The sequence below is a fragment of the Cherax quadricarinatus genome, chromosome 46, assembly GCF_038502225.1.
Source record: "Cherax quadricarinatus isolate ZL_2023a chromosome 46, ASM3850222v1, whole genome shotgun sequence".
NCBI classification, from domain to species: domain Eukaryota; kingdom Metazoa; phylum Arthropoda; class Malacostraca; order Decapoda; family Parastacidae; genus Cherax; species Cherax quadricarinatus.
Genome location: NC_091337.1, coordinates 22,138,962 through 22,162,724, shown reverse-complemented (window position 1 = coordinate 22,162,724; position 23,763 = coordinate 22,138,962).

The window sequence follows — 23,763 nt, the reverse complement described above, 5'->3', positions numbered from 1 at the left end:
TACTGGTGGCAGTCACTCCATGACCATCCTACTGGTGGCAGCCACTCCATAACCATCCTACTGGTGGCAACCACTCCATAACCATCCTACTGGTGGCAGCCACTCCATTACCATCCTACTGGTGGCAGTCACTCCATAACCATCCTACTGGTGGCAGCCACTCCATAACCATCCTACTGGTGGCAGTCACGACATAACCATCCTACTGGTGGCAGTTACTCCATAACCATCCTACTGGTGGCAGTTACTCCATAACCATCCTACTGGTGGCAGTCACTCCATAACCATCCTACTGGTGGCAGTTACTCCATAACCATCCTACTGGTGGCAGCCACTCCATAACCATCCTACTGGGGGCAGTTACTCCATAACCATCCTACTGGGGCAGTCACTCCATAACCATCCTACTGGTGGCAGTCACTCCATAACCATCCTACTGGTGGCAGTCACTCCATAAGCATCCTACTGGTGGCAGTTACTCTATAACCATCCTACTGGTGGCAGTCACTCCATAACCATCCTACTGGTGGCAGTTACTCCATAACCATCCTACTGGGGCAGTCACTCCATAACCATCCTACTGGTGGCAGTCACTCCATATCCATCCTACTGGTGGCAGTCACTCCATAGCCATCCTACTGGTGGCAGTTACTCCATAATCATCCTACTGGTGGCAGTCACTCCATAACCATCCTACTGGTGGCAGTCACTCCATAACCATCCTACTGGTGGCAGTAACTCCATAACCATCCTACTGGGAGCAGTCACTCCATAACCATCCTACTGGTGGCAGTCACTTCATAACCATCCTACTGGTGGCAGTCACTCCATTACCATCCTACTGGTGGCAGTCACTCCATAACCATCCTACTGGTGGCAGTCACTCCATAACCATCCTACTGGTGGCAGTAACTCCATAACCATCCAACTGGTGGCAGTCACTCCATAACCATCCTACTGGTGGCAGTCACTCCATAGCCATCCTACTGGTGTCAGTCACTCCATAACCATCCTACTGGTGGCAGTCACTCCATAACCATCCTACTGGTGGCAGTCACTCCATAACCATCCTACTGGTGGCAGTCACTCCATAACCATCCTACTGGTGGCAGTCACTCCATAACCATCCTACTGGTGGCAGTCACTCCATAACCTTCCTACTGGTGGCAGTCACTCCATAACCATCCTACTGGTGACAGTCACTCCATAACCATCCTACTGGTGACAGTCACTCCATAACCATCCTACTGGTGGCAGTCACTCCATAACCATCCTACTGGAGGCAGTCACTCCATAACCATCCTACTGGTGGCAGTCACCCACATGCTCATTATGTTGAGTTACCTGGAGGTCATCGCCCCAGCTGCCCGGTTCTAGAGCATGTTTCTTGTTGTTGGTCTAATAGAACAAGCTGTAGGCGCCCGCCGCGCCCAGTCCAACGTATGCATCACGGCCTAGCTGGTCAAGAACTGACTTCAGGAACTTAACAAGTTCCATTTTAAAGACAGTCAGAGGTTTGATGAGGATCCATTAAAAAGTTTAGGATTCCTTAAATGGAGTGACTACTTACAGATTCTCATCGTGGTCCGAGGACTGGGACCCAACATTTTTGAGAGTGAAGTTACAGAGATTATGAACTAATTACAAATTTTAAAGGTTTTTAAACTACTAATTGGTTATTTACACAGCTTTGAATCCAGTACTACAATAAATGACTTTGGCTATTATCGTTTTATATAAGGCAGAGTAAGAAAAACTTATTTAGACTTCATTTTCGACCAAACTGCTAGTTCCTTCATGCCTGCAGATGTGGATAGCATGAGCTCAGGCCAGGCCTGGTGATACCTGCAGCATTCAGCAGCTCTCAGGGCTGGGCCAGCTCAGGCCAGGCCTGGTGATTCCTGCAGCATCCAGCAGCTCTCAGGGCTGGGCCAGCTCAGGTCAGGCCTGGTGATACCTGTAGCATCCAGCAGCTCTCAGGGCTGGGCCAACTCAGGCCAGGCCTGGTGATACCTACAGCGTCCAGCAGCTCTCACGGCTGGGCCAGCTCAGGCCAGGTCTGGTGATACCTGCAGCATCCAGCAGCTATCACGGCTGGGCCAGCACAGGCCAGTCCTGGTGATACCTGCAGCGTCCAGCAGCTCTCAGGGCTGGGCCATCTCAGACCAGTCCTGGTGATACCTGCAGCATCGAGCAGCTCTCAGGGCTTGGCCAGCTCAGGCCAGGCCTGGTGATACCTGCAGCATTCAGCAGCTCTCAGGGCAGGGCCAGCTCAGGCCAGTCCTGGTGATACCTGCAGCATCCAGCAGCTCTCAGGGATGAGCCAGCTCAGGGCAGTCCTCCTGATACCTGTAGCATTCAGCAGCTCCCAGGGCTTGGCCAGCTCAGGCCAGGCCTGGTGATACCTGCAGCATTCAGCAGCTCTCAGGGCAGGGCCAGCTCAGGGCAGTACTGGTGATACCTGCAGCATCCAGCAGCTCTCAGGGCTGGGCCAGCTCAGGGCAGTCCTGGTGATACCTGCAGCATCCAGCAGCTCTCAGGGCAGGGCCAGCTCAGGCCAGTCCTGGTGATACCTGTAGCATCCAGCAGCTCTCAGGGATGGGACAGCTCAGGGCAGTCTTCGTGATACCTGCAACATCCAGCAGCTCTCAGGGATGGGCCAGCTCAGGGCAGTCTTGGTGATACCTGCAGCATCCAGCAGCTCTCAGGGATGGGCCAGTTCAGGGCAGTCTTGGTGATACCTGCAGCATCCGGCAGCTCTCAGGGCTGGGCCATAGTTTACAAAGCCCCGAGTGACAAGGTAATCCAGTAAAACTCTTGAGTTTACAACATTTCCCACTGACTGGAATCTCGTCGCTCGCAGAGATCTTCGAACTAATAGGATCCAACCTAACGTGCAATTAATAATTCAAGGACATAAAAATGTGCATGTATGGGATATATGACTTTCAATAATAATAAACAAACACAATTAATTTTTTTTTTTTTGCTAGGTTCAGAATGATTTTTGCGAAATTATAACATACACAAATTTTCGCTTGCCTTATTAGGCATGAAGAGTGTCGCTGTTTAAGCCAAAATCACAAGTTTCACATATTCGGCAAGAATATGTTGCTCCCTTGCAACATTGCACAGCTCCTGATGACTCAATGAGAAGTGTGAAAGTACTTGAAAAAGAGATTTCCACCCCCTCCGTGGCTTGTAGTGCATATATATATATATATATATATATATATATATATATATATATATATATATATATATATATATATATATATATATATATATATATATATATATATATATATATATATATATATATATATATATATATATATATATATATATATATATATATGCAATAAGATCACAGTAAACAGGTGATTTCAAAATATGCAAAACAACCACTCTGAAAGAATAGAGAAATTCCAAGCGCTTTCGTGACTACTCACATTATCAAGGAACTATAATGTGATAATGTGAGTAGTCACGAAAGCGCTTGGAATTTCTCTATTCTTTCAGAGTGGTTGTTTTGCATATATATATATATATATATATATATATATATATATATATATATATATATATATATATATATATATATATATATATATATATATATATATATATATATATATATATATATATATATATATATATATATATATATATATATATATATATATATATATATATATATATATATATATATATATATATATATATATATATATATATATATATATATATATATATATATATATATATATATATATATATATATATATATATATATATATATATATATATATATATATATATATATGTCGTGCCGAATAGGCAGAACTTGCTATCTTGGCTTAAATAGCAACGCTCATCTTGCCATAAAGGACAATTAAAAATTTGTGTATGCAATAATTTCGCCAAAATCATACTGAACCTAACGAAAAAAATATATTTGATTGTGTTTGTTTAGTATTAAATTATTATAAACGTATATAAAATATATTTTGTTGGGTTAGGCTAAAATAAATTTCTCTTGTTATAATAAGGTTAGGTAAGTTTTCTAAGATTCTTTTGGTGCAAAATTAAAAAAATTTACATTAACATTAATGAAAAAATATATCTTCAAAAGTATAAGAGAAAATTTCAGAAAGGACTTAATTTTAAATGAGTTCTTGCTAATTGACCAGTTTTACATATTTGGCACGACATATATATATATATATATATATATATATATATATATATATATATATATATATATCTATATATATATATATATATATATATATATATATATATATATATATATATATATATATATATATATAGCTGTGATTTCATGTATAGGGCGAGGAGGAATAACATCTTGTAGGAGTGAGGAAGAGCCATTTGTGAGTGTGGGGGAAGTTCGTGAGGCAGTAGGTAAAATGAAAGGGGGTAAGGCAGCCGGGATTGATGGGATAAAGATAGAAATGTTAAAAGCAGGTGGGGATATAGTTTTGGAGTGGTTGGTGCAATTATTTATTAAATGTATGGAAGAGGGTAAGGTACCTAGGGATTAGCAGAGAGCATGCATAGTTCCTTTGTATAAAGGCAAAGGGGACAAAAGAGAGTGCAAAAATTATAGGGGGATAAGTCTGTTGAGTATACATGGTCAAGTGTATGGTAGAGTTATTATTGAAAGAATTAAGAGTAAGACGGAGAATAGGATAGCAGATGAACAAGGAGGCTTTAGGAACGGTAGGGGGTGTGTGGACGGGATGTTTACAGTGAAACATATAAGTATTTAGATAAGGCTAAAGAGGTTTTTGTGGCATTTATGGATATGGAAAAATAGTATGACAGGGTGGATAGGGGGGCAATGTGGCAGATGTTGCAGGTGTATGGTGTAGGAGGTAGGTTACTGAAAGCAGTGAAGAGTTTTTACGAGGATAGTGAGGCTCAAGTCAGAGTATGTAGGAAAGAGGGAGATTATTTCCCAGTAAAAGTAGGCCTTAGACAAGGATGTGTGATGTCACCGTGGTTGTTTAATATATTTATAGATGGGGTTGTAAGAGAAGTAAATGCGAGGGTCTTGGCAAGAGGCGTGGAGTTAAAAGATAAAGAATCACACATAAAGTGGGAGTTGTCACAGTTGCTCTTTGCTGATGACACTGTGCTCTTGGGAGATTCTGAAGAGAAGTTGCAGAGGTTGGTGGATGAATTTGGTAGGGTATGCAAAAGAAGAAAATTAAAAGTGAATACAGGAAAGAGTAAGGTTATGAGGATAACAAAAAGATTAGGTGATGAAAGATTGGATATCAGATAGAAGGGATAGAGTATGGAGGAGGTGAATGCATTCAGATATTTGGGAGTGGACGTGTCAGCGGATGGGTCTATGAAAGATGAGGTCAATCACAGAACTGATGAGGGGAAAAGGGTGAGCGGTGCACTTAGGAGTCTGTGGAGACAAAGAACTTTGTCCTTGGAGGCAAAGAGGGGAATGTATGAGAGTATAGTTTTACCAATGCTCTTATATGGGTGTGAAGCATGGGTGATGAATGTTGCAGCGAGGAGAAGGCTGGAGGCAGTGGAGATGTCATGTCTGAGGGCAATGTGTGGTGTGAATACAATGCAGAGAATTCGTAGTTTGGAAGTTAGGAGGAGGTGCGGGATTACCAAAACTGTTGTCCAGAGGGCTGAGGAAGTGTTGTTGAGGTGGTTCGGACATGTAGAAAGAATGGAGCGAAACAGAATGACTTCAAGAGTGTATCAGTCTGTAGTGGAAGGAAGGCGGGGTAGGGGTCGGCCTAGGGTAGGTTGGAGGGAGAGGGTAAAGGAGGTTTTGTGTGCGAGGGGCTTGGACTTCCAGCAGGCATGTGTGAGCTTGTTTAATAGGAATGAATGGAGACAAATGGTTTTTAATACTTGATGTGCTGCTGGAGTGTGAGCAAAGTAACATTTATGAAGGGGTTCAGGGAAACCGACAGGCCGGACTTGAGTCCTGGAGATGGGAAGTACAGTGCCTGCACTCTGAAGGAGGGGTGTTAATGTTGCAGTTTAAAAACTGTAGTGTAAAGCACCCTTCTCGCAAGACAGTGATGGAGTGAATGATGGTGAAAGTTTTTCTTTTAAGGGCCACCCTGCCTTGGTGGGAATCGGCCAGTGTGTTAATAAAAATAATAATAATATATATATGTCGTGCCGAATAGGTAAAACTGGTCAATTAGGAAGAACTCATTTAAAATTAAGTCCTTTCTAAAATTTTCTCTTATACGTTTAAAGATATATTTTTTCAATTAATGTTAATGTATAAATTTATAATTTTGCATCAAAAGAATCTTAGAAAACTTACCTAACCTTATTATAACAAGAACAATTTAGTTTAGCCTAACCCAACTAAATATATTTTAGATTTGTTTATAATAATTTAATACTAAACAATCACAGTGAAATTTTGGCGAAATTATTGCATACACAAATTTTCACTTGTCCTATATGGCAAGATGAGCGTTGCTTTTTAAGCCAAGATCGCAAGTTCTGTCTATTCGGCACGACATATATATATATATATATATATATATATATATATATATATATATATATATATATATATATATATATATATATATATATATATATATATATATATATATATATATATATATATATATACATATATATATATATATATATATATATATATATATATATATATATATATTTATATATATATATATATACATATATAAGCTAAATTCTTGGTCTTGACTTACTTCCACTGGGGAATCCCGCCTTCAGTGACCATGCCTTCATCTGCTGCACCTCAACTGAACCCAGTATATAAGCCAATTTTCTCCTGCCTGTGCTTCAGGTTCAGCAAGAGTTCCGTCATGAACACTGGTTGGCGATATATCTACATAATAAAGATACCCAGTTGTTGCACATTTGTCTAAGTCTTCAAGGTGTCTGTATTATTTACCATTGGTGTTATAATAGATTTGTGATCACTTGCTCCAAGCTCTTTAGTGATCTTTAAATTATTCACAAGGGTTTCCCTGTTTGACAAAACCAGGTCGAGCTGGTTATTATATCTGGTAGGTTCTGTTTCAAACTGCTTCAACAAGCAGTCATGAACTACTTCCAGGAACTCAATGGACTCTAAATAACCGGTCAAAACCCAGTCAGTTTGAAAAAAGTTAAAATCTCTTACTCTTGCAACATTATCATGTCTAGAAGTCCTAACAATTTCGTCTTAATGAAGTCTCCTTTTGTCATTTTCTAAATTTGGGGATTTGTATTTTAATCTAAGATATTTTTTCTGGTCCAAAATTCAACTCATAGTCTGTGTCTAATCTATTATGTTTATTCCTGTTTTTATGCAACAATTTATTATATATCAGTGGTATACAATACCGATATGATGTGGCTTAATCTTTTCAGTACGTGGATATAATCTGAATACTATAGAAAATATATACAGAAGACAGTGGAAGATTAATAAACAGTCTCTCAGCCTAGGAGCAGGTGATGAGCACTGTAGTCTTGAAGAATCTGAAGCACAGGCAGAAAGAATATTTTCTCCGAGTTATATCGCTACCCCACTCCCCTTCTCGTTATTTTTATCTACATGGAACATCTTCACCCTTGAATGTGGCACTCTTTAATCATGTCCCAACTCTTCAAATTAAACCATGATTCAGTAATTACAATAGCATCGATGTTTTCCACACATGCAACCAGACATAGTTCATTTATCGTATTCCTGGTACTTCGAATATTATTGAAATTCACTATATAAAAACCTAAATCAATGTTTCTACGATCTATTTTCCCTGCCATAACCCATACCTCGGTTTCTAATTGTAAGCCCTAACAACATACACTACTGAACTAGCAAGAACACCCTCACCTGCGCTAGATAAGTGGAACCCATCCCCATCATACATGACACTTCTGCTGTAGAACTTGTCGATGAATGATATGGTAATATTCTTACAGTCTTTGTCTAGCTAACAATTAATACGAAGTGCTCTGGACAGCCATGAATTTCCAGCACCCTTTCTTAGAAAAATATCACATATTACAGAGCGCCCCCATTCCTTCTAATTATGTCTATCACTGACCTATACCTATTAATCAAGTCCTCACTCCTACACATGCCAACATCATTGCCTCCAGCACTTACAGACAATAGGATTTCCTCTTCTTTGGGTTTTCTTTCTTCTGCCTTGGGTGTTCGGTCCTCTACTTTCCTTTTCCTCTGTGTTTTTCTTTCTACCAGTGGTGGGCCCTTAGCTCTCCTGCAGTGCTCCTCTTCCTTGGCCTTTGACTGACTCTACTACTACTACCTCTCTACTTCATTTCCTACTGCCACTCTTGTCCCATCTCCGTCTTCTTGCCTACATAAACTGCCTCCTGCTCTCCTTTCTGTTAGTGTGACTTTGTTAATGGTCCAAGTCGGACCGAAAAGTCGTTGTAGGCTCCTCTCTCTCTTATGTGCAGGTTATTTGTGCATTGGTTCCATTCCCCTTTGTTATGTTGTCAAAATGATTAACAATATCCTACACCACAGCCCCAGGAAGACACCCTATGCGTCCTGTGTCTAAGACAAAACTCCCTGTCCATAAATTTAATTTGACTGTCCCCAAGAAGAACACTGTTCTTACTTTCACTGGCGGTGTTCGTAGTGATATTCTCTATGATCATCGTTTGGATGTTTTGGTTCGTCGACTCACACTCTTCTGTTAACAGAAAAAGAATTCTTTGTTTCCACAGCAGTCTCTAGGACCTTCTTATCTTCAGCTTCTTTCCATTCGTTTCTTCCAGCCTCCAGTCTTTGGCCCCATCATTGGCTCAGTTGTTTTCTATGTCCTTGTTACAGGGATAATTCTTACACACCCGCTTAAAAATGTTGAATTTCTTGTACAGCTTCCTCTAACTTTGTCTTAACCTGAAGATACAGCTGTTCAAACTCGAGGGAAGCCATCATCACAATCTTAGTAATCCAAGTACGGAGAACTCACTAGTATGTCCTCGGGCCAAGGGCAACACACCTAGCTTGGCTGGGTCTTTGGTTCTTGTAGGATTTGATGGTCCTGTGGGTTAAAGCGTCATGTGACTTTCGCTCATCATGAGGCGGGCCAAAACAACATGGGTTCGAGTCCTTGGCTAGTCGCAGTGTTATTATTGACATATATATATATATATATATATATATATATATATATATATATATATATATATATATATATATATATATATATATATGTGTGTGTGTGTGTGTGTGTGTGTGCTCACCTAATTGTACTCACCTAATTGTGGTTGCTGGGGTCGAGAATCAGCTCCCGGCCCCGCCTCTTCACTGACCGATACTGGGTCCTCCCTTTCCCTGCTCCATGAGCTTTATCATACCTCGTCTTAAAACTATATCGCTTGCCAGACTATTCCACTTATTAACAGCTCTGTAGCTGAAGAAATATTTCCTAACATCCCTTTGACTCATCTGAGTCTTAAGCTTCCAATTGTGAGCCCTTGTTTCTGTGTCCCCTCTCTGAAACATCCTGTCTCTGTCCACCTTGTCTATTCCACGCAGTATTTTGTATGTCGTTATCATGTCTCCCCTGACCCTCCTGTCCTCCAGTGTCGTCAGACCGATTTCCCTTAACCTTTCTTCAGAGGAGATTCCCCTTAGCTCTGGAACTAGCCTTGTTGCAAACCTTTGCACTTTCTCTAATTTCTTGACGTGCTTGACCAGGTGTGGGTTCCAAATTGGTGCTGCGTACTCCAGTATGGGCCTGACGTACACAGTGTATAAAGTCTTGAACGATTCCTTACTGAGGTACCGGAACACTATTCTCAGGTTTATCAGGTGCCCATATGCCGCAGCAGTTATCTGGTTAATGTGTGCTTCTGGCGATGTACTCGGCATTATACTCACTCCTAGGTCTTTCTCCTTGAGTGAGGTTTGCAGTCTTTGGCCGCCTAGCCTATACTCTGTCTGCGGTCTTCTTTGCCCTTCTCCGATCTTTATGACTTTGCATTTGGCGGGGTTAAATTCTAGGAGCCAGTTTCTGGACCACGCATCCAGCCTGTCCAGGTCTCTTTGTAGACCTGTCTGGTCCACATCTGATTTAATTCTCCTCATTAACTTCACATCATCTACAAACAGGGACATTTCTGAGTCTATCCCTTCCGTCATGTCGTTCACATATACCATGAATAGCACTGGTCCCAAGACTGACCCCTGTGGGACCCTGCTCGTCACAGGCGCCCACTGTGATACCTCATCACGGACCATGACTCGCTGTTGCCTCCCTGTTAGGTATTCTCTGATCCATTGCAGTGCCCTTCCTGTTATATGTGCCTGATCCTCTAGCTTCTGTACTAATCTCTTATGTGGAACTGTGTCGAAGGCCTACTTGCAGTCCAAGAAAAGGCAATCACCCCACCCCTCCCTCTCATTTCTTACTTCAGTTACCTTGTCATAAAACTCTAGTATATTTGTGACACAGGATTTGCCTTCCATGAATCCGTGCTGGCTGTCGTTTATAATCTTGTTCCACTCCAGGTGCTCCACCACTCTCCTCCTGATAATCTTCTCCATGACTTTGCATACTATACACGTCAGTGACACTGGTCTATAGTTTAGTGCTTCATTTCTCTCTCCTTTCTTAAAGATGGGGACTATATTTGCCTTCTTCCATACTTCAGATGGTTGCCCAGTTTCAAGGGAAGTGTTGAAGATTTTGGCTAGTGGCACACACATAGTGTTTCTGCTCCCTCTCTAAGGACCCACAGAGAGATGTTGTCCGGTTCCACGGCCTTTGAGGTATCAAGGTCATTTAGCAGCTTCTTCTCCTCCTCCTCAGTTGTGTGTAATTCATCCAACACTTGTTAGTATATCCCTTGTTGATGTACCCCACTGTTTTGTCTTTCCAGTGTCCCTTCAGCAGTGTGTGTGTGTGTGTGTACTCACCTAATTGTGGCTGCAGGGGTTGATTCACAGAGCTTCACAGTTTCTGGCCCCGCCAGGAGCTGTATGTGTGTGTGTGTGTGTTTCTTTGTGTGTTTATACATATACATACGCATTCCCTTGCTGATAACAGGATACATTCTAGGAGACTGTGTTAACCCCAGTACGCTTTGTTTCAGTCTCTGTAACACTCAGTTTTATGGAAATGTTTACAAGGAAATTTTGGCAACATGATGACGGCACCAATGTTCAAAGACTCGAATAAGAGCTAGTAACATTCTTCAAACATTATACGTAGTCGGGAACATGAAACGGTAATATTCTGGCCAGGCCAGGGTTATAAAACCAGAAAGTGAAATGATAAAAATGGTATATAATGCCAATAAGTTTGAAAAGTAAGACACATTTACAACAGTTGTGGGAGCTTTATTGTTGACTACAACATTTCTCCTACGCAGCAAGCGTCTTCAGTCAAATGCAGAAGAGAATAAATTGGAGGTAGCAGGTGTAATAGTGAGGTCTCGACCTCCTGCAACGTCTCGGAGACCTTCACGCCTCACCTTCGGCAGTAATTAAGACTCCATTCGTAAGCTTCGGCTTCACAGTGTTCCAGACCAAGGAGCTGGACACTTCTTCAGACTGAGGGACTGACCACCCCAAAAACTATTTCTTCAAGGTTGATAGACTGATTACAGCTGTAACAACAACCTTCTTACTACCGATGCAACAATAGCTTTTTTACTACCGATGTAACAACAGCCTTCTTACTACCGATTTAGCAACAGCCTTCTTACTACCGATGTAACAACAACCTTCTTACTACCGATGTAACAAAAACCTTCTTACTACCGATGTAACAACAACCTTCTTACTACCGATGTAACAACAGCCTTCTTTACCTCGCTACTACGCCTGCTTCCTCCAGTTTATTCTCTGTATTTGACTAAAGAAGTATACTGTGAAGGTCAAATGCTTCAGTTGACTACAAAGATTCCCAACTGTTGTCAGTGTCTTATTCAAGAAACTGGAAGGTTTATAAGAAGAGAATGGTAGGTGGTGGTAGAGGAAGGAATGGTGGATGGTTGTACAGGAAAGGATTGTGGGTGGTGGAAGGGTAAAGGGATTGTTGATGGTGGTAGGGTAAGGGACGGTGGATGGTTGGTTGGTGGTAGGGTAAGGGATAGTGGATGGTGGGTGGTGATAGGGAAAGGAATGGATGGTGGAGGAAAGGGATGCAAATTAGATGGATGGAAGGGATGCGAGGTGGAGGGAGAGGAAGGGATACAAAGCGGATTGAGGGGGAAGGGATTTTCGGTCTAGGGAGAGGAAGGGATGCTGATTGCGGAGAAGGGAATGAAGGCGAGGGGAACAACGGGGACACGAGAGGGATAGGAAATATTTAACGTAAACACATTGAGAGTTTTTTTATTATTAATATTAAGAAAATTTTGATACACCATCAGGAGCTAACGCTGTTTCTCTGTGATGTCACACGGGATGAGTTTTATTCATCACCTGATGAAATATATCTGCCTTAGCCAGGAGACTTCAGTAAGGCAAAGAAGGTATCGTCAAGCATTCAGTAACATGGAAATCTTATAGGCTTCCATCGAGCAAAGCTGGAGTTATTATTACCTCTGAATTACTATCTCACAGAAATGGATAATAGTGGGAAGAGATATGTGGTATTAGGAACAAATCAAGTGGGGTCTTGGGGGAGAGAAAATAAAGAAATATCGGAGAGGCGGAGAGGTAAGGTTAGGTGGGTGAGGAGAGGAACTAAGGTGGAGGAAGATGAGGGAGAGGAAGAGAGAGGTAAATTAGGTGGGGGTAAAGGGAAAATTAGAGGAAAGAACTGATGGAAAATATCAGTGGTTTATGGAAAATGACTGGGTGTTCGTGCAGAGGGGAAGTAATGTATGCTTTAGTGGGAATCAGGAAGATGGAGGGTAGGAAAGGTGAGACTTAAGAAACCTGATTTGAATATCGGTGTTGCTGCTCCTTCTACCTGAATGCAAGTGGTTACTTATTCCTCTTTTTCTTTTAAACTGCGCCATATCCTACTATTCAGTCTCTCATATCTTCCTCTATTCCTCCTGCCTTCCTCAGCAATTCCCGCTCTTTCCATCTTTACATCGGTCATTCCTTTTCCTGTAAGAGTCCCATACTAGAAACACTACTGTAACATGGATAACTTCGCCCTTTTTTTTCCACACTTTTATTATTTGAAATTCTACCTTGTGTTGGCGCTATTATTATCCTCCCTTACCCTAGACTATCATAAAAAACACAGCCTGTCATCACCGTCATGAAAACAAACCAATCACTCGGTTTTAACATGTTCGCTAAGTTCTGTACCGCTACAGAAAATTAATATTTTATTGTGGATTATATTATTTAATCTAAATTTATTTAACTAGCAATAACCAAGTTATATTAACCTCAAGGTAACGTCAGGCAGCGGGGGACAAACGGCATTGCTTAGTTCGTTGGAAATTATGCAGTCATTATGCAAAATGCGAGGAAGGGTTGGTAAAATGAGTGGGGTAATTTTTGTCTTCTCACTAGTTCCTGTGGCAGTAAGGATGTCTTTTGTTTTACTCTCCAAATTCTTCTTTCCTCATGCTCATCTCTTCAGCCCAACTCAAAATAAAGCCATAGCAACTTTTCTTTGTGCTTCCTGGATCACTGTATTTTGTGCTTCCTGGATCACTGTATTTTGTGCTTCCTGGATCACTGTATTTTGTGCTTCCTGGATCACTGTATTTTGTGCTTCCTGGATCACTGTATTTTGTGCTTCCTGGATCACTGTATTTTGTGCTTCCTGGATCACTGTATTTTGTGCTTCCTGGATCACTGTATTTTGTGCTTCCTGGATCACTGTATACTTTGTGCTTTTTGGATCACTGTTTTTACTGCTTCTTGACTCACTATTCTTACTGCTTCTTGACTCACTGTTCTTACTGCTTCTTGACTCACTATTCTTACTGCTTCTTGATTTACTGTTCTTACTGCTTCTTGACTCACTGTTCTTACTGCTTCTTGACTCACTGTTCTTACTGCTTCTTGACTCACTGTTCTTACTGCTTCTTGACTCACTGTTCTTACTGCTTCTTGATTTACTGTTCTTACTGCTTCTTGAATCACTGTTCTTACTGCTTCTTGACTCACTATTCTTACTGCTTCTTGACTCACTGTTCTTACTGCTTCTTGACTCACTGTTCTTACTGCTTCTTGACTCACTGTATTTTTCGTCTAGTTGATTTGCATCGTCCAGCAGAAATCAACATACAGGAAGTCCTCACTTAACGTTGTCAACAAGTTCTTGGAAACTGCGACTTTAAACAAAATGATATATAACAAAGCCAATTTTACCATAGGCTAATTAATATACACATCAGGGGTGTACAGTGCGCCTTTAGCATTCATTGCAACAGTGTTAAATCAAGGAATAAATGTTTGCGAATGTAAAATTGTAAGGAGCACCACCTACCACCAGGCAGTTCATAAACGAACTTGCAAACTCCACACAAACAATGGCCCCGGCAGGGAATCGATTTCTTTTCTCATCAGCGTTATAACGAAACGACGTTGAACGAAACGACGTTAAGTGACGACCTACTGTGCTACCGTAAACAAGTAACGTGGAGGTACGCATGTAAGTCGACACGCGCTCCAGACACTGAAAGTAGTAGTCTGAGCTGTCTTGGTCGAAGATGATATCACTTCGGACAAATATATAATTAAGACAAGTGCATCCCTAGGATATTTATTATTATGGAAACGTGTCGCTCACTGGCAGCTTTGTCAATCCAAAGGAATGACAGTGTACAGTATTCATTAGTCTGCCAAAACTGATCAACTTCCTATCGACAGATCTCTCAGCCCTGTGAGCAACACTCACGACCCCTCAACATCTTCTTTGAAGCCTCTTTCCTCTTTCATTCTATGTTCCCTTTATTTCTTCTGTTGTCTCTTGCATGTTCATAACTTTTCCCAGAGTGTAACTGTTTATCCTGTCTTCTGGTTTGCTAAGTAAAAAAACAATAACTTTCTTCCTTCCATCCTCTCACCGTCCTTCATCACCAGGCAGCTCATATACTTCCTCTTTCTACCCTCAAGGACCTACCTTTACTAGCCACCTGCCTTTAACCATCTTCCTGCCAGCTTTTGTAGCCTCCTAGTTTTCCTGGCCTCCTCTTAGCTTTCCTAAAATCTTAGTTTTCTAGCCTTCTCTTAGCATTCCTAGCCTCATCGTTGCTTCCCTAGCCTCCTATCATCTATAGCCTACTCCTAGTTTTTGTAACGTTCTAACTTTCCTACCTCCTACTAGCTTTTTACCTCCTAGCTTTCTTAGCCTTTTTCTAGCACTCTTACCCTCCTCCTAGATTTCCTAGTCTCTTCTCAGCTTTCCTAGCCTCCTCTTAGCTTTTCTTGCCTCCTCCTAGCTTTCCTGGCTTCCTTCTAGCTGTTCTAGCCTACTCCTAGCTTTCTTAGTTCCTCCTAGCTTTCCTAGGCTCTTCCTAGCTTCCCTTTTCTGCCATGTCTGAAGCGAGCACTTCTTCACACAGTCACCTTCTTCAAACTTTTTTTTCTAGTGTTATTTCACATTGTCAGGTGTTTTGTGTGTATGTGTGTGTACTCACCCACCTATTTGTACTCATCTATTTGTGGTTGCAGGGGTCGATTCATAGCTCCTTACCCCGCCTCTTCACTGGTCGCTACTAGGTCCTCTCTCTCCCTGCTCCGTGAGCTTTATAAAACCTTGTCTTAAAATTATGTATGGTTCTTACCTCCACTATGTCACTTTCCAGACTATTCCACTTAATGAGAACTCTACGACTGAAGTAATACTTCCTAACATCCCTTTGACTCATCTGAGTCTTCATTTGTGACCCCTTGTTTCTGTGCCCCATCTCTGGAACATCCTGTCTCTGTCTACCTTGTCAATTCCTATGTCGTTATCATGGCTTCCCTAACCCTCCTGTCCTCCAGGGTCCTCCCTTAACTTTTCTTCGTAGGACATTTCCCTTAGCTCCGAGACTAACCTTGTTGCAAACCTTTTCACTTTCTCTAATTTCTTGAAGTGCTTGACCATGTGCGGGGCTCCAAACTGGTGCTGCATACTCCAATATAGGCATGACGTACACGGTATACAAAGTCTTGAACGATTCCTTGCTGAGGTGTCGGAAAGCTATTCTTAGGATTGCCAGGCGCCCATATGCTGCAGCAGTTATCTGACTGATGTGCGCCTCAGGAAATGTGCTCGATATTATACTCACACCAAGATCCTTTTCCTTGAGTGATTTTTGCAGTCTTTGGCCGCCTAGCCTATACTCTGTCTGCAGTTTTCTTTACTCTTCCCCAATCTTCGTGACTTTGCATTTGGTAGGGTTAAATTCCAGGAGCCAGTTTCTGGACCAGGTTTGCAGTCTGTGTCTGTGTCTGTGTCTGAGTGTGTCTGTGTGTGTATGTGTGTGTCTGTGTGTGTGTGTGTGAGTGTGTGTGTGTGTGTGTGTGTGTGTGTGTGTGTGTGTGTGTGTGTGTGTGTGTGTGTGTGTGTGTGTGTGTGTGTGTGTGTGTGTGTGTGTGTGTGTGTGTGTGTGTGTATGTGTCTGTGTGTCTGTGTCTGTGTCTGTGTCTGAGTGTGTCTGTGTGTGTCTGTGTGTGTGTGTGTGTGTGTGTGTGTGTGTGTGTGTGTGTGTGTGTGTGTGTGTGTGTGTGTGTGTGTGTGTGTACTCACCTAGATGTACTCACCTAGTTGAGGCTGCAGGGGTCGAGTCCAAGCTCCTGGCCCCGCCTCTTCACTGGTCGCTACTAGGTCACTCTCGCTGAACCGTGAGCTTTAACATTCCTCTGCTTAAAGCTATGTATGGATCCTGCCTCCACTACATCGCTTCCCAAACTATTCCACTTCCTGACAACTCTGTGGCTGAAGAAATACTTCCTAATATCCCTGTGATTCATCTGTGCCTTCAACATCCAACTGTGTCCCCTTGTTGCTGTGTACCATCTCTGGAACATCCTGTCTTTGTCCATCTTGTCAATTCCTCTCAGTATTTTGTATGTCGTTATCATGTCCCCCCTATCTCTCCTGTCCTCCGGTGTCGTCAGGTTGATTTCCCTTAACCTCTCCTCGTAGGACATACCCCTTAGCTCTTGGAATAGTCTTATTGCAAACCTTTGCACTTTCTCTAGTTTCTTTACGTGATTGGCTAGGTGTGGGTTCCAGACTGGTACCGCATACTCCAATATGGGCCTAACGTACACGGTGTACAGGGTCCTGAACGATTCCTTATTAAGATGTCGGAATGCTGTTCTGAGGTTTGCTAGGTGCCCATATGCTGCAACAGATATTTGGTTGATGTGTGCTCAGTATTTTGTATGTCGTTATCATGTCCCCCCTATCTCTCCTGTCCTCCGGTGTCGTCAGGTTGATTTCCCTTAACCTCTCCTCGTAGGACATACCCCTTAGCTCTTGGAATAGTCTTATTGCAAACCTTTGCACTTTCTCTAGTTTCTTTACGTGATTGGCTAGGTGTGGGTTCCAGACTGGTACCGCATACTCCAATATGGGCCTAACGTACACGGTGTACAGGGTCCTGAACGATTCCTTATTAAGATGTCGGAATGCTGTTCTGAGGTTTGCTAGGTGCCCATATGCTGCAACAGATATTTGGTTGATGTGTGCTTCAGGAGATGTGCCTGGTGTTATAATCACCCCAAGATCTTTTACCTTGAGTGAGGTTTGTAGTCTCTGGCCCCCTAGACTGTATTCCGTCTGCTGTCTTCTTTGCCCTTTCCCAATCATCATGACTTTGCACTTGGTGGGGGTCGAACTCCAGGAACCAATTGCTGGACCAGGTCTGCAGCCTGTCCAGATTCCTTTGTAGTTCTGCCTGGTCGTCGATCAAATGAATTCTTCTCATCAACTTCACGTCATCTGCAAATAGGGACACTTCAGAGTCTATTCTTTCCGTCATGTCGTTCACAAATACCAGAAACAGCACTGGTCCTATCACTGACCCCTGTGGGACCTCGCTGGTCACAGGTGCCCACTCTGACACCTCGCCACGTACCATGACTCGCTGCTGTCTTCCTGACAAGTATTCCCTGATCCATTGTAGTGCCTTCCCTGTTACCCATACTTGGTCCTCCAGTTTTTACACTAGTCTCTTGTGTGGAACTGTGTCAAACGCCTTCTTGCAGTCCAAGAAAATGCAATCCAACCACCCCTCTCTCTCTTGTCTTACTGCTGTCACCATGTCATAGAACTCCAGTAGGATTGTGACCATCTTCGCTGCTGTTGATGAGATCATTCCTTTCTAGGTGTTTCTCCACTCTTCTCCTGATAATCTTCTCCATGACTTTGCATGCTATACATGTCAGTGACACTGGTCTGTAGTTAAATGCTTCATGTCTGTCTTCTTTTTTAAAGTTTGGGACTACATTTGCTGTCTTCCATGCCTCAGGCAATCTCCCTGTTTCGATAGATGTACTGAATGTTGTTGTTAGGGGTACACATAGCGCCTCTGCTCCCTCTCTCAGGACCCATGAAGAGATGTTATCTGGCCCCATTGCCTTTGAGGTATCTAGCTCACTCAGAAGCCTCTTCACTTCTTCCTTGGTTGTGTGTACTTTGTCCAGCACTTGGTGGTGTACTCCACCTCTCCGTCTTTCTGGAGCCCCTTCTGTCTCCTCTGTGAACACTTCTTTCAATCTTTTGTTGAGTTCCTCACATACTTCACGGTCAGTTCTTGTTGTCTCTCCTCCTTCCTTCCTTAGCATGATTACCTTGTTCTTGACTGTTGTTTTCCTCCTGATGTGGCTGTATAACAGCTTCGGGTCAGATTTGGCTTTCGCTGCTAAGTGGTTTTCATATTGTCGCTGGGCCTCAATTCTTACCTGTGCATATTCATTTCTGGCTCTACGACTGCTCTCCTTATTCTCCTGGGTCCTTTGCCTTCTATATTCCTTCCATTCCCTAGCACACTTGGTTTTTGCCTCCCTGCACCTTTGGGTGAACCATGGGCTCATCCTGGCTTTTTCATTATTCCTGTTACCCTTAGGTACAAACCACTCCTCAGCCCCCTTGCACTGAACCCCGTTCAGGAAGTTCTTCATTCCCATGTAGTCCCCTTTCTTGTAGTTTGGCTTCATTCGCCCTGGCCTTCCTGCTTCCCCACATGATCGCTGGCCCCAAGGGGTCTTTCATATGTGATGTCCTCAGTATCTGCACTACTCAAGGTGAATACTAGGTCCAGTCTTGCTGGTTCATCCTCTCCTCTCTCTTGTAGTGTCCCTTACGTGTTGGGACGTTAGAGGGAGGGTTATCAGGTCAGTTTACAGGAAGGTGTGAAATCCTGTGTATGTGTGTGTGTGTGCATGTGTACTACAGCTTTTACAAGTGCCTGACCGCATATTCGTGTGTGTGTTTGTGTGTGTATGTGTGTGCGTGTGTGTGTGTGTGTGTGTGTGTGTGTGTGTGTGTGTGTGTGTGTGTGTGTGTGTGTGTGTGTGTGTGTGTGTGTGTGTGTGTGTGTGTGTGTGTGTGTTTTACGACTGGCGAGGTTAGCTCACGAATTTCCCGGAATCGATGGTACTAGCCTCGTAATTTTCCAGGGTAATTGCCTTCAATGATCCTCTCTTGCCTAAGTGATAACGTGGCGAGAGGGAATCCTGTATGGTAAGAGCTGGAGTCTTGAAGCAAACACGGTAGATCTGAAGTCTAGGGAGGGAAGAGCCATGTCTGGGTAGATCAGGAGACTTGGATGGTTGGGAATCATGTCTGGGTATATCTGCAGTCTTGGATGGGGGGGGGGAATCATGTCTGGGGTCTTGAATGGGGGGGAAATCATGTCTGGGTATTTCTGGAGACTTGGATGGGGGAGGGGAGGGATAATGTCTGGGTATATCTGGGGTCTTGGATGGGGGGAATCATGTCTGGATATATCTGGAGTCTTGGATGGGGGAGGGATAATGTCTGGGTATATCTGGGGTCTTGGATGGGGGGAATTATGTCTGGGTATATCTGGAGTCTTTGATGAGGGAATCATGTCTGGGTATATCTGGAGTCTTGGATGGGAAGAATCATGTCTGGGTATATCTGGAGTCTTGGATGGGAAGAATCATGTCTGGGTAAGACTTGATGAAGTCGTGGGAAGGAAGAAACATGTCTATGAAGATATATTAAACCTGAACAGAGCAGAATCATGTCTGGACACATCTGGAATCTTGGAAAGGTTAGCTATGTCTGGACAGATACCGAAACTGAGGAGAGTTAAGCATATCTGGATTGACCTGGATTTTTGGGATCCCTCACGGCATGTCTTTGATGGAAAACACAGTTAAATAGAGCACTATAACAATCAGTTTTTGATGGCTATGCAGGTCTGTAAGCCGTGGGCAGCAACAGCCTGATCGGTCAGCATGCAACAGGAAAATCTACCATGATACCTGGCTGCGACAGTGGAAAAACTCATGACTCAAATCGTAGTCTCCAACTGAACATAAACTTCACAACTCGTCACCTCTCCGTACAGACATAAATTCCACAACTTACTACCCACCATATTGATATAAACCTCAACATACCACACCTCCACATAGACTTAAGCCACACAAAGATTCAACCCCAGCATATGGACAAACTTCACAAGGCTTCACCCCTCCATGCGGACGTAAAACCTACATGGTTCCAACCCTCTAGACACAATCCCCCACAACGTACCACCTCTTCAGATAGACACAAACCCCACAAGTTTCACAGTGTATCCTTCCCACATACATTCTCCTCTCAGCCAACTTGGCTGCAAGAGTAGCGCGACTCTCTCACGATTTGCGGAGAGAGGATCGAGCTTCCACCATTTCCGTTTATTGACCCTCACGGGTTTAGTTGTTCAGAAAATATAATAATAGCAATACTAATAATGTACCATCCATATACACATACACCAGGCAACTTTACCATGATGTGATTATTGTGCACCACATACCCATCATGTGGATATGTGGTAAATAAAATACTATATATTTGATCCAGGAAATTAGCTCTAAGTTTATTGAGGTAAAGTAAGTTACAATGTTTATGAAACTTGGCAAAGTTAGGAAACCTGGGATAATTTTTTTAGTAATGCATCATATATATATATATATATATATATATATATATATATATATATATATATATATATATATATATATATATATATATATATATATATATATATATATATATATATATATATATATATATATATATATATATACATATATATATATATATATATATACATATATATATATATATATATATATATATATATATATATATATAAAATATATATATATATATATATATATATATATATATATATATATATATATATATATATATATATATAAATGTCGTGCCGAATATGTAAAACTGGTCAATTAGCAACAACTCATTTAAAATTAAGCCCTTTCTGAAATTTTCTCTTATACATTTAAAGATATATTTTTTTCATTAATGTCCATGTAAAAAATTTTAATTTTGCACCGAAAGAATCTTAGAAAACTTACCTAACCTTATTATAACAAGAGCAATTTATTTTAGCCTAACCCAACTAAATATATTTCGAATACGTTTACAATAATTTAATACTAGACAAACACAATCAAATATATTTTTTTCGTTAGATTCAGAATGATTTTGGCAAAATTATTCCATACACAAATTTTCACTTGTCCTATATGGCAAGATGAGCGTTGCTATTTAAGCCAAGATTGCAAGTTCTGCCTATTCGGCACGACATATATATATATATATATATATATATATATATATATATAATATATATATATATATATATATATATATATATATATATATATATATATATATATATATATATATATATATATATATATATATATATATATATATATATATATATATGCAAAACAACCACTATGAAAGAATAGAGAAATTCCAAGCGCTTTCGTGACTACTCACATTATCAAGGATAATGTGAGTAGTCACGAAAGCGCTTGGAATTTCTCTATTCTTTCAGTGTGGTTGTTTTGCATATTCTGAAATCACCTGTTTACTGTGATCTTATTGCATATATATATATATATATATATATATATATATATATATATATATATATATATATATATATATATATATATATATATATATATATATATATATATATATATATATATATATATATATATATATATATATATATATATATATATATATATATATATATATATAATATATATACATGCAATAAGATCACAGTAAACAGGTGATTTCAGAATATGCAAAACAACCACTGTGAAAGAATAGAGAAGTTCCAAGCGCTTTCGTGACTACTCACATTATCAAGGAGTAGTCACGATATATATATATATATATATATATATATATATATATATATATATATATATATATATATATATATACATAGATAGATAGGGGTGTTAATGTTGCAGTTTAAAAACTGTAGTGTAAAGCACCCTTCTAGCAAGACAGTGATGGAGTGAATGATGGTGAAAGTTTTTCTTTTTCGGGCCACCCTGCCTTGGTGGGAATCGGCCAGTGTGATAATAAAAAAAAATACGTGAGGAATTCTCTTAAATTTCTCGTACTCTGAATTCTCATGTACACAATGCTGCAGTGCGTTAGAACATTTTTGTCGACAAAACTAACATTTGATTAAATTTACATCATCTGGTGATGTTCACTCAGGCGCTAGAGTAGTGGATAAATGGAACAAACTCTCAGGTAGCGTCAGTGTAGCGAGAACTTTGGGTAGCCTTAAATATAGTACGGACGAGTATTTGAGTGTGTGTGGCTATTTGTGTGTTGGAACTGTTACACATGAGCCAGTAGCCCTACTGTAGTGTTCCTTCATTGTAGGCTGGGGAAGGAAAGAGGAGAGATCACAAGAAACGACCATGAAGTATTTGAGGAGCTCAACATGAGATTCAAAGTAGTGCTCACAGAAGAGACAGAAGGGTCTCCAGAAAGACAGAGAGGTGGGGTACACCATCAAGTGTGGGACACAATACATACAATACAACATCTCCCCATGGGTCCCGAGAAAGGGAGCAGAGGTACTATATGTACCACTAACAACAATCTTCAGCACATTTGTCGAAACAGGGCGACTACCTGAGATATGGAAGACAGAAAATGTAGTCCCAATTTTTTTTAAAAGGAGACAGACAGGAAGCATTAACTACAGTCCAGTGTCACTAACATGTATAGTATGCAAAGGCATGGAGAAGATTATCAGGAGAAGAGTGGTGGAGCACCTAGAAAGGAATCATCTTATCAGTAACAGCCAGCACGGTTTCAGGGATGGAAAATCCTGTGTCACAAACCTACTGGAGTTCTATGACAGGGTGACAGCAGTAAGACAAGAGAGAGAGAGGGGAGGGTAGATTGCGTTTTCTTGGACTGTAAAAGGAGTTTCACACAGTTCCACACAATAGATTAGTGCAAAAGCTGGAGGACCAAGCAGGGATAACAGGGAAGGCACTGCACTGGATCAGGGAATACCTGTCAGGAAGAAAACAACGAGTCATGGTACGTGGCGAGGTGTCAGAGTGGGCGCCTGAGACGAGTGAAGTTCCACAGGGGTCAGCCCTAGGACCGGTATTGTTTCTGGTATTTGTGAACGACATGACAGAAGGAATAGACTCCGAAGTGTCCCTGTTTGCAAATGATGTGAAGTTGATGAGAAGAATTCATTCGGACGAGGACCAGGCAGAACTACAAAGAATCTGGACAGGCTGCGGGCCTG